The sequence below is a fragment of the Uloborus diversus genome, chromosome 7 (genome assembly GCF_026930045.1).
Source record: "Uloborus diversus isolate 005 chromosome 7, Udiv.v.3.1, whole genome shotgun sequence".
In the NCBI taxonomy this organism is placed as follows: domain Eukaryota; kingdom Metazoa; phylum Arthropoda; class Arachnida; order Araneae; family Uloboridae; genus Uloborus; species Uloborus diversus.
In genome coordinates this window covers 92,414,620-92,429,269 of record NC_072737.1, presented here as the reverse complement: position 1 = coordinate 92,429,269, position 14,650 = coordinate 92,414,620, and the positions used below count along the sequence as shown (strand labels likewise).

The 14,650-nt window shown below is 30.7% G+C and overlaps 1 long non-coding RNA gene across 1 annotated transcript; it reads left to right on the top strand.

Moving 5' to 3' along the window:
- Positions 1–401: 401 nt before the first annotated feature.
- On the top strand, positions 402–14,363 carry LOC129226590 (uncharacterized). The gene is made up of 3 exons (XR_008580801.1): positions 402–436; positions 2,314–2,481; positions 14,210–14,363. It is a non-coding gene; the product is annotated as an uncharacterized LOC129226590 (long non-coding RNA).
- The last annotated feature ends 287 nt before the right edge of the window (positions 14,364–14,650 follow it).

Here is a 14,650-nt window from a genome sequence, read left to right as displayed (position 1 = left end):
TTGCAAGACATTTTGAATTTTAATACGTAGGTACGATAAAAAAAGTCATTTTACAATAATTTATCGATCTATAATACACGATACTGAAATGTACGGCGTTTTTATCTTCTGCCGACATTAGCCGATCGCATCTGATACTGTGCTGTATTGGTATTCTGAATTAGAGAATTACATTCAAAATAGTTTTCCTATTGGATGTTTGCTGCTTCTAATAAGTGGATAAAATTGAGAAAAATTATTCTGAAATAATTTAGGAAACTATTGTCCCCTTTAAAGAAATGTATGGAATTTCGCTTTTGCCGACATTAGCCGATTCCATTCGATATTGTGCTGTACAGCCAGCGCTCTCTGATGACGCATGCGCAGAGCCGGGAGTTCTCTCGCTTCGCTCCGTCGAAGGACGCCATTACTGTTATTTGCTTAACTCGTTCTGTGGGTAAGTTTGAAATCGTTTTGTATATTGAATATAATTGCAAATTTCTTTAAACTAGAATTTGAAATGTGTTATACTTTTTGCATCCACTCTTTGTTCAATACACATAGTGTTCTGAATACCCGAAAAAACCTTCCAAAGTTGCTTGTGCTGAGTTTGTGATTGTTTTATGATGTCAATAGCGTGGGGGGAGGCATTTCAATTAAAACTTTTTAGCATGTGCTATCCTTTATTATAAGTCGTTCCGTTTCACGTTTTGAGAATCGAGCTATATTAACGTTATCGCTAACACTTACAAAAAAAAAAAAAAAAAAAGACGCCCGAAGTTTTGCTTTGTTTTATATTTTCTTATCCTGCAGAGAATTCATATTGTATAGGGAAATTGCATTTTAGGCTGTTTTCAGGCATCGAGCAAGATAAAAACATATAAATATTCTTTTTTTTCCCTTAAAAATTCTTCCCGTGCTCTTAAAAAAATAAGTTAGAATATAGTTAGAATAATTGTCATTTACTGTCAAGTATAACGCTTTTTTGGTAGGCAATATAAGTAATTAATTTATGTCAACAACCAGTTAATATATTTAACAATTCAGTTTTGAATCAGATATGTACAATTTCTGAACATTTTGAGGCTGCGAGGAAAAAAAATGGAAACTTTGATTCTTTACTAAAATTTTTTTTTTAAACAGTGATGTTTTGATGAAAATAATTTCATGAATTCACAAATATTTTCAATATTTCAAGTGCATATAACATATTACTTTTCAGGGAAATCCAAACTCAGGAAATGAATAGGTACCGTAGGAAAAGAGGGTTGTAGTAAATTTATGCTCTCTGACACAGGTTTTTTTTTTTTTTTTTTTTTTTCTGGTGCACTTAACAGTAGTTGGCACTTGACATCAGTTTAAGAAAGTAAAGGTATTGAGTTATTAAAGTAAACATAAATAGTATGTTTATCTCTGTTGTGCTGTGTATTTTCTCTGTATTGCGATTCCAGCGGTTGTATACTAAATTGTTCAAAGTTGTATGTAATATTAAATATTTATTTGCAATTGGATATATTTGTGATTTGTGCTTATCCAAGTTATTTGAGATTATTGCAATATAATGGCTGGAAGTGAAAAGATATTTAATTCTATAATAATTGCTTAAAATTGTATCTGTAAAAATTATCATAACCACAAAAGATAACATAATCTAAAAGGTTACTTATTACATCATCCTACTTGCTGGAGTAGTAATTGTTTGTTAGTATTTTAAATAAAAGCATATATGCCTTCAAGATTTTGATGCATAGAAAAATGCTCAACTAACTACATAGATTTGAGGAAAAGAAGAAATCTCTTCAACTAACAAAATCCCTATAATAGCATATTATAGTGTATGTTGTTATTATATTTTCTTATTTTCAAAAACAAAATTTGAAATGTTTTAATATTTGCTATTTTATATCTAAATGTCAAAAAGATAATTTATAATTTAAAGAGTATTTTGATATTATGGCAAATATGAGTTTAATGTAAACTTCTCATTAATATCTTTCAGTAGTTTGATTTGTTTGCATCTGTTAAAAAAATTGACTTTTTCGATTACATAATTTTTAATTTTGTCTCAAGAATTATAGTTCAAGGTTAGGAACTTAACTTTAATAAAAGTTTAAATAGTTGTACAAGACTTTCAGTTGTATGTTGCCATGGTTCACTGATATAGGTATATCTATCTATATATGATATTTCTCATATTAATTTTCGAAACTAGGATAGAATGCACTGTAATTTGGTAAAAAATAAAATGCATACTTGAAACATAATAGTAATGTTTATTATTTAGGTTTGTTTAATTACTGCCTTTTTTAATATCTATGTGATTTTCCCTGCCAGAGGTTCAAGTTGTGCCGCCCGTATGACCTCTTGATCTTTTCAGCAGGGAATCCTCTCTCATCAGGCTCTAGAGATGAATGATACCTGTTTGTCCACACAACAGAGGATCTTCGACCGTCTGGCTTCGAACCCGCAACCCTTTAGTCCACTTCACTGATCCATGATTTGGTAAGTTTGCTCAATAGTAAAGCCAATTATAAAAAGTTTTTGTACCGCGATTTTTTAAATTTTCTGTCGGACCAGTGATAAAAACCTTCCAATTGGGAAAACATAAAATTAGAGCAATGGCTAAAATGTACACATATTGTTAAAAAATAGACTGTTGTCCAATATTGAGAAAAATGTATAGTCTTTACCCTTTTTTTTTAGTTTTTAGATACAATTTCACTTATAGCAGAATCTGTGCTAACATTTTTTTGCAAATTTACTTCTTGGTTGGCAATAATAAATTAAAATAGCTTTCTAGTTTTTTTAAATAGAAAACATTTATCTGTTTTTGGAAATGTTAAAGCATTTCCATGTAACATAGTAAATTTATCTATGTTTAGAAAAATTATTAAGCTGAAACAAATCATCTAAATTGATAATTTCTTTCCTGATACATGATTTGATAGGTGATTAATCATAGATCAAGAATCTTGTATTTGGGTCATTCCAAAGTTAATGCAACATTTAATGTCCAAGACTTTAAGTTGTAGGGTAGTTCTCAAAAGGTGGGAACAAAAACATTGCTTTTGAGCCATTTTTAAAATTTTGGAATTTGAAATCAATTTTGCTTTTATTGCATAGCATGCATACCTAGAACATCATACACAAACACAAAAAGACAGCAAGTATTTATGCAATTTAATAAATAGCAAGTTTAATGATGGGTCCGTAGGTAACAGATTTTGGACATACAGTTGTCTGGTAGGTAACAGATTTTGGACATCATCATAATGAAAGTTTCAGTTTTTGAACTTTTCCAATGAAAATGTTATCTATTTTTAAATTCTGCTATGAAAAATAGAGGATTTATGAAGTACATGAGTGACCTTATATACTGGTCTTTTAAATAATAAAATTTTGTTATGGTTTTGTAGAATCCAAAAAAAAAAACATCCATTTTGCCAGCGCAGGTGATCAAGTCGCCAAAACCGACGCTGTTGGCGAAAATCTGAATTCCTCTCTGGGAACCCTTTGCATATTGTACGCTGTGAGTTGTCGCCAATCGGGGTTTGCTTTGCGATTTTTTCCGCCTTTGTTTACTATTCGTTGCATCATAACTTGAGTTTCTACTGTTATTTATGTAATGTTTAATGCATAACGTATTAATTGTGCAAAATAGCAATGGATTAAAGAAATTAACATTATAATAGCCTTTAGTTAGTAAGGTTACAAGACAGAAGATCATATTATAATATTGAATCAATGGACAGAATTATCGGCGTCTAGATCGTAACACAATTTGGACATCTCACATATATGTTTAAGAAAAGTGATTTTCCTTCAAAGATACTGCATAAAAACATATGAAAACACTTTAAAATGATTAACAATTGATTTTGAGGATCGAAAAATACCTTTAAAACATATAAATCATATATTTAGTACTCAAATAATAGCATTGTCACGATTGTAAGTTTTGGACATACATGAAACTTCCAACTTCCTTCTTTTTTTAAAATTTTTTACACAATAAATAATCTGTCTTTAATTTTTTAATTTGTAGAAAATATTATCAAAAATATATTCAGTTTGAGATTCATACCCTTAATTTTGTTTTGAAACGGTTGGAAATAATTAAAAAAAAATTTTTTTTTTGATGGTAAATTTGCTCAGTTATAATTTGAAAGTCCAAAATTGTGCCTTTTAGCAAAGAAAATATATTTTTAAGGGTATTTGAAGAGCATTTTTTCCATAATTTTTAATATATTTAACAATTATTTCCATTTATCATTAATATTCCATAATTTTATTTTTCCATAATTCTTACCTCTATACAGTATTATTATTTAATTCAAAAATTTTTGAGTCAATTAAAATGAAAGTTATTTTGTGTTGAAGCTTCAAAAGTTGAGGTCTGTGTTTTGCTCCCACCTTTTGAGAACTGCCCCTGTAACCCTTTTTCCAAATTTTACTCCAAAGTTAAATGTAAACATTAAAAATGATAGGTCTGACATATTTTTCATTGATTTATTACTAATATTAAGTATATTTTTTACTTTTTGAATGGGGTTATTGAAATTGTGTCTTATAAAAAAACCATGTCCCAACAGCACTTTATTTTTAAACCTTTTTTTTTTCATGTTATTAATTTTTTTAAAATATATTTCTTTTTCTTTTCAACTCATTATTAACATATTATACTAACATGTTTTTAAAATAAAATTTCAAATTTATTTTAATATTATGGAAGAAAATCTTATGTCTCCTGATATTTGTCTCCTGTGATAATGGCTCCTTACTTTATTATAATAAGAATGTGTTACTTAAATATTGTCAACGATAGCTATGTACTTCTACAAGTTATTAATGTAAAGTAGCCATTTTTTTTCACATGTGCTATTTTGAAGAGTTCCAGGTGAGGAAGAAAGAACTTTAGACATAGGTGTCTTTTTTATGTGTCCCCTGTGTTACTATTAAATTATAGAAAGGGTTTAATTATTTTATTGTTTAACCCATGTTAAAACTTTCAGGTTGAGTTTTAAAGGGGAAAAAAATCATATACTTTTGCATTGTTTCCATTAATACCAGGGGAATTTTTAATTACCTTGATAACACAGGAGCCAACAAAGTAACATAGGGGACTTAATTGTTTCTAAGCTTGCTATGTAGTTAAATTTTAAAAGAAAAAACATATTTAGGTTGAAAGAATATGCAGTGTTTTAAATTATAAGAAAAATATGTGTTTAATATAGTTAAGTTAAGAAATTGCAAATGTTTCTTTAGTTACAACCAAATGTTATCACAGATAGATAAACAAAACAAAGGAGGACTAAAAGGCACATTTTTCTTCTCTTAAATTCTATTTAGATTTCTGTTGTAAGAATTTTTATCTCTTATGGAGTTATCATTATATAAGTTCAGTTTTGGTACTTGGAAAATATTTTTAATGAAAAAGAGCACTAGTTTTTTTTTTTTTTTAATTTCAAGAAGGGTATAGTGTTTAAAATAAGAAACAGGTTTTTACTTTAATGTTTAAAGATCTGCTTAACCTACAACAATGAGATTTTTAGTAAATTTGCCATCTCTTTGTTGCAGAGTGCCAAGTATTTTCCTTTTTTTTCAAATCTGCATATTTTATATTTAATGTTAATTAGTAATGAATTGACATATATATATTCATTTCTAGTTCATATTATTTTTTTTCCCTGGTTATTGTCAATTTTAAACGAGTTTGTAATCGTAAAGCTGATGCATATGGTCACAAGAATTATGAATTAAAAACAATAAAGTTTAAATTTAACATCTGAATATTTTCCTTTACATTAAAATTACTTTGACAGTCTGAATTAATTTTGTACTGTGTACAAATTATAACTTTCAATGTATTTAAAAAAGTGTTTGTTTATCGATTATTGAACATTTAAATTTGTTTTCTATTTCGAAATTATTTTCTACATCTGATGACTTTTTCAAAAATTATTTTCCGCATCTATTTATTTCTGCATCTGGCAACTATTTTGAAGGCTTTTATATCATAGACTACTAGAAGCAATTATTTTAATAGCTGAAGTCAGTGGTAGCCCTGAGGAGATTTTGTTTTCATGAAAAATAATGTTTATAGTAAAACTAGTACCAGATTGTCTTAGTAAATTCAACAATAGTGCACGATTAAGAACTTTTGATTGTGAAGCAGGGCCGGACTGGGTGGTCAAAAGGGCGCGGGAAAGCCGAGTTGAAGGGCGCCGATTTTGCCTCTATAATATATAAGGACTTAAGAGATATTGCGGACATTTTAAGGGGATAAAAAATCATTGAGAAGTAAATAAAGCCCTTTTTTTGTTACAGAAAATGTCCAAAAGAGAAGTCATATTTTTTGCAAGTTCGCCAATAGTAGGAGAGACCCCCCCCCCCCCCCCCCCCCCCCAAGAGTGTTGGCACACTCCCTTAAATATTACTGATTACCCCCTAGAAAGAGACCCTCCCTAAAAAAGAGAGGAAAAACCCAAAAAAATTCCCCCTGAAAATTTGAAGAACGCTGGGCCGGGGGGGGGGGTATTTTCCAGTTTCTAAGAATGAGAAGTTTTGCTAAATGTTTCTCAATAGGCACTTCTTCCGAAAATTCATTGCTTGTACGTCTTTCTTCTGGAAATGCATCATTCACTAGTTCAATAGCATTAGAAGACAACATTTCTTGCCGTGATACATTATTTTTGTGTTGTCGATTGAATATTTTTCACTGGTATCTGCTGTCGTTTTAAAACATGATGCTGTCATTTTGTCACATAAATTTGTTGATTCTTTAAGCAGACGAGTTTTTTCTCCGTGCAATCAATATTCATGTCCAAGTTTTTTTTTTTTTTTACTTATTTTTCCTACATATCATATGCTAATTGGTTACTTTCGACAAAATGCTTCTGCAGTTCAAAATTAAAAAGAGATGTACATCACATTTGAAACTGTTATCCGTTTTCAAAGACTGTTAAAAAAAATTTTTTTTTTTCACTTTTTTCAATGTGCTAAGGTTTAAAACTCAAAAAGAATAAATTAAAAATATCATTTCATTATAGCATTGTTAAAAATCTTTGCATCTCTGCATGGTGCTTTCTTAAGGCATTTTAGTTATGCAATTATTTTCAGAATAGGAGCGAGTAGTAATGAATATCTTAGGTTATGAGGTTAAATAGGTCATTACTAGTTTCTATAAATGTACTTTAAAAAGGAAAATGGTACGTTTTTGGATGAATAATAATACAAGAAAGGCATTCAGTCATGAACGGAAAACATGATTTTACAAATTGGCTAAGTCAAGAAATATTATAACTTATCAGAAATGAAAATTAATAAAGAGTAATTAAGATGCAGAATTTAGTGCGGATATAACATGAGAAATGACACTAGTGATTAATTAATTTCAGCTCTTTAAAAAGAAAAAAGTCGAATTATGTTTACTTATTTGTTCTGTACTTAAAGTATAATATTATTTTTTTTGCATCTCAAACGTCAACTTTGATACGAATTATGCATTTGTAATGAAATCGGCTTATTTACGCTATGATTACACTATGATTATTAACATGATAATGTCATAGCAAATACCTTGGGTCAAAGTTACAAGAAAATACAACCAATCGAACTCTTAACTCATCCAATGCACCTGATTGCCTCTTTGTAGTACGTAATAAATAATATCATTTTGATAACACTGCAACTATTGGGAAAAGCTTAAAAATTAAATTTTTTTTTTGAAATCATTTTTTATGTATGGATATGCATTTTAAAATTGCTATTATTGTTTGTGACCATTAGAAGGAATAAATAAGTTAACAAAATAAGTTCATTAATTAATAAAACTTTTGCAAGAAAACTCAACGGTTTCAATTTAAAAGAACAAAATTTTTTGACCATCTTGTCTAATTTTCCCCTTGCCTCCTTTTTTTATTTAAGAATTCCTTAATTTTTTCGAAGTAAAATTAAATTTAAAGTTTTTTGTTCTGCAGGGTAAGAAAACAGGAGGGTTTTTCCAAATGATATTTTTCCCCCCATTCTTAGAACACATGATCTAATTTCTGAAAATTCGTTTCAGAAATTCTCGCTATCCAAAGTGTTACATTTTAAAAGTACATAATAGCAAACGAACAGTTTTAAAACGTTTCCACTCATTTTTTTTTATGTCATTGTTTCCTTAAAGTTTAGAAAATTTTTGAGTGTAAAATTTTGTTTTAGAAAACTGACGCGAATTAGAAAGAGCCGTCATGAAATAAACCAAGGATATCAAAAAAAGAGGGAGAATGAAAAAAAAAGTTCAGGGACACGCTTGATCTTAATCTGTTTTACTATTTAAAATAATAGTTTTCATTTAATAACACAAGTCACTTAGATTTTATCTTTCAACTTATCTAAGTACGTTGTTTTTTTTAACTATATGTATTGTGGAAAATTTTGCAATATCATTTATTTGTCATTTCGTAGCTCATAGATCATATTACAGTTTTTTTACGAATCATCGATTGCAATTCTATAATTTAAGGTTATACATGAAGGAAAATATTATCACAATAAAAAGAAAATCAAAACTGAAACGAGTAACCTACTGTTGAAAAGATCCTTGGCTTGATGTATCCAATTTTGTTGCAGCTTCAAAATCACTTGTTTACTAACGCTAAAATCTGATCCAAATGACTCTTCGATTCATGTAAATAACAGCAATCGGACATCTGTCATCTAACTGGATAAAATTTATGATGATTGCCCTTCCTTATCCAGCAGAAATCTGTTGCCACGAATCCCCAAGCATTGCAAATCCTTATCCATAAAACGCATGTTAAAAGGCGTCATTTAAAGCCATAAAACCATTAAAGTCAACATGTGTATTCTACATGTATGCTCATTTTTTTCTACTTATCATTAAGATAGTTAGTCAAAAGCTCTCGTACAAGAATGCTGCGAAAGACCCTCATAAAATGCTTTATTAAGCTTTTATTCTGTGAAAGAAAAAGTGCTCTTTATTTTTTAAGCAATCAAGGGCGCCCATATGCAAAATTTTAAGGGGGGGGGGGCTCAATAATTTTCCCCATGGTTTAGCAGAATATTTTCCCCACGGAAACCGATTTCAGTTCAGATTAGAGATATTAAAATTTGACATTTTAAATAACGTATTCATTAATGGCTGGAAAAGAAATCTTTATACATCTTTGCAAGGAAAAATGCACTAAAAGTAAGGAAGTTTTCATTTCTAAGGAGGGGGGGGGGGCTAGAGCCCCCGCTTGCGGGCGACCTTGTAGGCAATATACTCTCCTAATATGTGTATAACTAACTGCAGATAGAAAACGAATAAGGTTTTCGATATTTCTCGCATTAGATTTCTAATATAGTCTTTAGTGATTCTTATTAATACAGTAAACTCCCGATTAACCGCGGAATTGGGTGGCACAAGTGCCGCGGATAATAAAAATCGCGGATAACCGCAAAAAGATAAAATGGGGGACAAATCAGGTAAAAATTGTCCTATCTCAAATTCTTAACTGTATCGATGCATAACACTTTCTGCAAACAGTGAAAATATATATAGAGTACAGTACAAATGTTTTGTATTTTTGCACAACCGAACGTAACATCAATAACAAACAAGTGTATGTACGATGAAGAACGCACAATAATAATAATAAGAATAATAATAATAATAAAATTAAATCAATCAATCAAGCAAAAACAACTGAGTGTAAATTTACAATTTTTCAAAAAAAAAAAAAAAAAAAAACAGCCACTGGTATTCGCTTTTTACTGCGAAAATACATGTTCGTGATTGTTGATTGATTCGCGGATAATCCGCCCCGCGGATAAACCGCTCGCGGATAATCGGGAGTCTACTGTATTTGTAATACTAGTAGCATACCTAGCATGGGTGACACTCGGAGCGGTAATTTTTGATATCACCCCCCCCCCCCCTTTAAAATGGAAAAAAAAAGTTTTTAAATTCTATGTAAATATGAAAATCTTAAATTTTCAGAAACAACTGCATTTGTGAAAAACAAAGTGTTTTAAGCGGGATAATATATAGAAGAAAAATAAAAACTATGACTGCTTTTTATGTAACTTGCCCCAGACGCATGTGGGCGTCGAGTGATCTAAAAAGTAAGGGGGTCTATATGAAATTGTTGGCACTATAATTACTTTAAATGTATCGCACACACAGGGAAAGATAATGGGTTTTCAGTTTGTTGGTATAAGAGGTCATTACTATGCCTAAGTATTGACAATATGAACCTAATTCTGAGTATAGTGATATTAATTCCATGATGTGGGGTGGGAAATACTGAGGTTCGGGCAGTCCCACCCCCTGGAAAATTTTCAAATTAGTACTCTTGAAAATGCATTTCAGCTTCGTATTTTTCAGAAACTTGCAATTACACTGTGGGTGTCACCCCCCAGACAGGTCACACCCGGGGCAGACCCCCCCCCCCTTCGCGCCCCTTAGCGACGCCACTAGTAATACCTTTGCGTTTTACTTATTTCCGATATCTTTATGCATTCCTCCTTCAAACTCAAATTTCGTTTCCCACATAATGATTTGTATTGTTTCATTGATGCAAAATTTATTAGTAATAAACTTCGCAAGGAGGGGAGAGGGTATCGAGCTTCATATACGAGTTGAAAACACAGATTAAAAAACTTCTCAAAATGATATAGCTAAAGGAAGGCTATATCATTTTGAGCTAAATGGCTAAAAGCTTGAGCTAAAGGGCTAAAATGCAATAATATAACGATTTTATGCAGAAACTCACATATAAATATTTTTAAGGTAGTACTGTAGCTTACATAAGGGCAACTCCCTCCAAAAGCTACGCAGCGCCCCCCTACCTCGAAAACGTTACCTTTAACATAATATTTATAAAATCTTAAGTGATCCCCTAAAAATTTCAATGCCAAAGGTTATATATACCATTACCCTCCTTTGTGCACACCTCTGGCTAAAAGGACTAAGACAGTGAAGGAATTAAATCCAGTTACAAAAACTGGATTATGCTTTGAACACAAATTGACAAAACTTGGTTTAAAATCGAAAAATGTTTTACCTTTAAAACTTTTAGGCATCGTTATTGTGTTGAGTCCGATAATTCCCCAAATGTGCCTCCTAGGACCACTTCGAAATTTTACTATTTTTTTCTCAACTAATTTAGACTTATTATTTATGAAACGTTTTTCCACTTTTTGCAGAACCTCTGCAGGATAAATAAGGGCTATTCAATGCAAATACAAGACTCATATTTATTTTTGACTGTCAGTTACGAGTCATACTTTTATTTTGGGAAGGGCGCCATGCAAAAATCCGAGTTCCGAAAAGGGCGCCTTGACTCGAAAAGTATAGGAATCACCGTACAGTCCTGTCCTTTTTTTTTTTTTTGAAGCGACTAAAAATGCGACATTTGTCATTGTGTGCATCCATCCACTAAAATATTGATTTTATGCGGCTTATTTCGATATAACACTTTTTTTAATGCGCCGATTTCAAAAATTGACATTATTTGTAATCTTACTTGCTTCTATTGCACTCATGATCGTTATCAGAACAGGGAGTCATGCCAGCTATCCACTCTGACAGCAACTTAAGGACAGTCAATAAATCAAACCATTCTTGACCATAGATATGTGTGCTGTCACTTTCACCCTCACATCCCTTTTTTATTGAGGAAACACCATGGGTCCGCTTTTGTCCTCAGAATTGAACCTTGGAGCAAAAGATAAGCCACAAACGGGAGCAGACCGTTTACGAAACGAGGGGGGACTAATTGCTTTTATGAGGGTAATAAAAGGGAACGTTTATATAAAGAAGAAGAACATTGTTTTTGCATGTGAAAATATTCACATACAAAATCACTTCTTGATTCTACATAATTTATTTCCATATTGCTAGAACATTGTTTTGGAAAATAAGAAAACAACAGAAGGGCGCCTTTCGAGAGGGCGCACCGGGAAATGTCCCGGTCAAGTCTATGGCCAGTCCGGGCCTGTTGTGAAGTATCTTTATTTGAATGACAAAGAAAATAGATGACTTGCTTTAATACTCATTGTATTTTGAACTTATTCAAGCCTAGAAATATGTCTTTATATTCTAAATATTCTAATATATTATTTATATTCTAATATAATTTAGAATATAAAAAAATATTTCTATAAAATAATAATACAATTTTTTTAAAAAATTAGAAGAATTAGCATCTAAAGCCTCTAGGATTTCTTTTCCTTTTTGCTTGCAAAATACAACAATTAAAATTGTGAGCAAAAATTAGAAGTTTTATGGAATCTGATCTTAATTTAAGAAATGTATTGATCCTCAAAAATCCATACTCTGAACAGTAGTTTGATTGAACAGTAGTTTGATTGATCATTTTTGAAAGTTATAAAATTAACAATTTATGCAGAATAAACTACTTAATGATAAAATAGATTTTTTCTATCTAATTCAATCCAAATTTAATGGTGGTAAGCTAAATCTAAAATAAAAATTTCTTCAAAGTGATTTTCTTATACATTTAATCTGTATTGAATTTCTATCACCTGTAAATATTCTGCTGTAACTACCTAGCTTAGGATTGTACTACATAAATTTGTTTGATATTGAACCTATAAGTCTTCTCTCTTTCTGTTTACAACAACAGAAGTACACAACCATTCAAAGAAAATCATTTATATCCGCAAATCAAGTTATGCGTAATTTTTTCATTTTGTAATTTAAAAATACTTGCTAAAATAATATGAGGGATAATGTATTTGTATATGAGTTATTTTACAGTGTCTAATAATTGCAAGGGTAAATGGGGGCTACCACTAAAAGCCCACAGTGGTCCACGAGCAATCTTCATGTGATCTGCAAACATTTTAGTTGATGGTGAACAGAATCATTTTTGTAGCTGAAATTAAATTTATCAAAGAAAACTTTTGGAATCAATATGATTTCATCACTCATAATTGTTGTAAAAAAAATATCTCCATTGTATGTGGTGTCATTTATCGGTTTGAGGAAAGGGTACAAGTTGAACTTTTCCCTCCTCCCAAGCCGAAAAGAAAGAAAAAAAAATGTAGGAATCTGTGAGAAATTTTTTGAAAAATTAAATTTGCCAAAGTAAAGTCTTATCAAAGAGTGAGACATGATTTGGAAAAGGTTTCGTTACTGCTATAATCAGCAGTGAAATAATTTTATAGTCTTTAATCATCTCCACTGGAGCAGCAAGAATTTTTACCTGAATGGGAGGGGAGGTCTATAGTCTTGATGTGTTTAATTTTATCAAATTGGTAGCAAATTGCTAACTCTACCATTTCTACAGTAATAGAATTAGCAGTATATGTTGAAGCTAAGAACTCTGGGGAGAGTTTGACCTTCAAACCATTCTTGTTGCACCACTACTTATGTCAGATTAACTACCAATTAATTTGCAATACCCTCATTTTACATGGATTTCAGCACACACAGTTTAAGATTTGACACCGTTATTTCATTATATATGGATGAGTTTTGATTTATGCAGATGTAGCATTAAAATGCATAAAGTTTTTCAAAATTTTCATATTTCAAACTTCTAAGATTGTAGATAACAAATGAAAACTGCATTTTGGCATGCTTATAAGGGAGCTTGAGCCATTGGAGACATTTTTAGAGCTCTTTTCAGAAGTAATGTTATTAAACTCACACAATTCATAGCTCGCTTGAAAAAAAGCTTTTAGAAGTGACAAATAAGAACAATACCAACATTGATGATACTCGACCAAAAGCTTCCACATTTAAATTTTGAGCCATATTTTGACAGTAGATCTTTCTGATTTGTGTTTATAAAGGAAGATCCCATCATGGAAATGATGCAAGTGACCATGGATGTGCTCATGCCCCACAAAGGAAAAGCCCTGCATAGAAAAATGACTGCCAAAGGAATATCATAAACAGCTCTTATTCATATTCCCTAAGTTAATTCATATTTTCTTCATATCCAGTGTGTATTTGTATTGGAATTAGTACATATTTTTTATCAATGGAACATAACCTAACCTATTTTAACATTACTGTTAAGTCTTCATTTACGTTTCTGTGGAATGTAACCCCTGCAAAAAACGAGAGTCCATTGTATGTAGTTTACAATTTACATGTTGGTTATCAGTAGTAATCCTTACTATGTGTTTGCTTTGCACATTGCAGAGTTTAAAAAAAAGTGTAATTATATTTTAAGTGACTGCTTTTTTTTTCTCTCTCTCTCTTTAGCAAGTGTAAAAATTAAGTAGGATGCTGCGAATACAAATGCTATCAGCCGCAGAATCGGCAGATACTTGCTGGAGCTGTAGATTGGGATCATCGGTCTCACAGTATCAAATAAAGGACACTGAATGGTCGAAACGAAGACAAAAAAGCTGATAATATGTAAACACGATATATATGTATTTTAATGAAACATATTTATGTTATAAATAATATGTATGTTTTTTACATGTTACCTAGCTGATAATATGTAAAAAAAAATGAATAAAAATTTTTTTCCAATGAACTTGTAAATATATAAATTGTTCCAAAATATTAAGAAAAAAATAAGGATTTTGATTATATCATTTATATGAACGAATGAGGGAACAAAAACATTTATGATGGAAATACTGTCAGTGGGAAGAACTGTCATGCTTAAATCTGATCCTTACTCTTAACAATAAT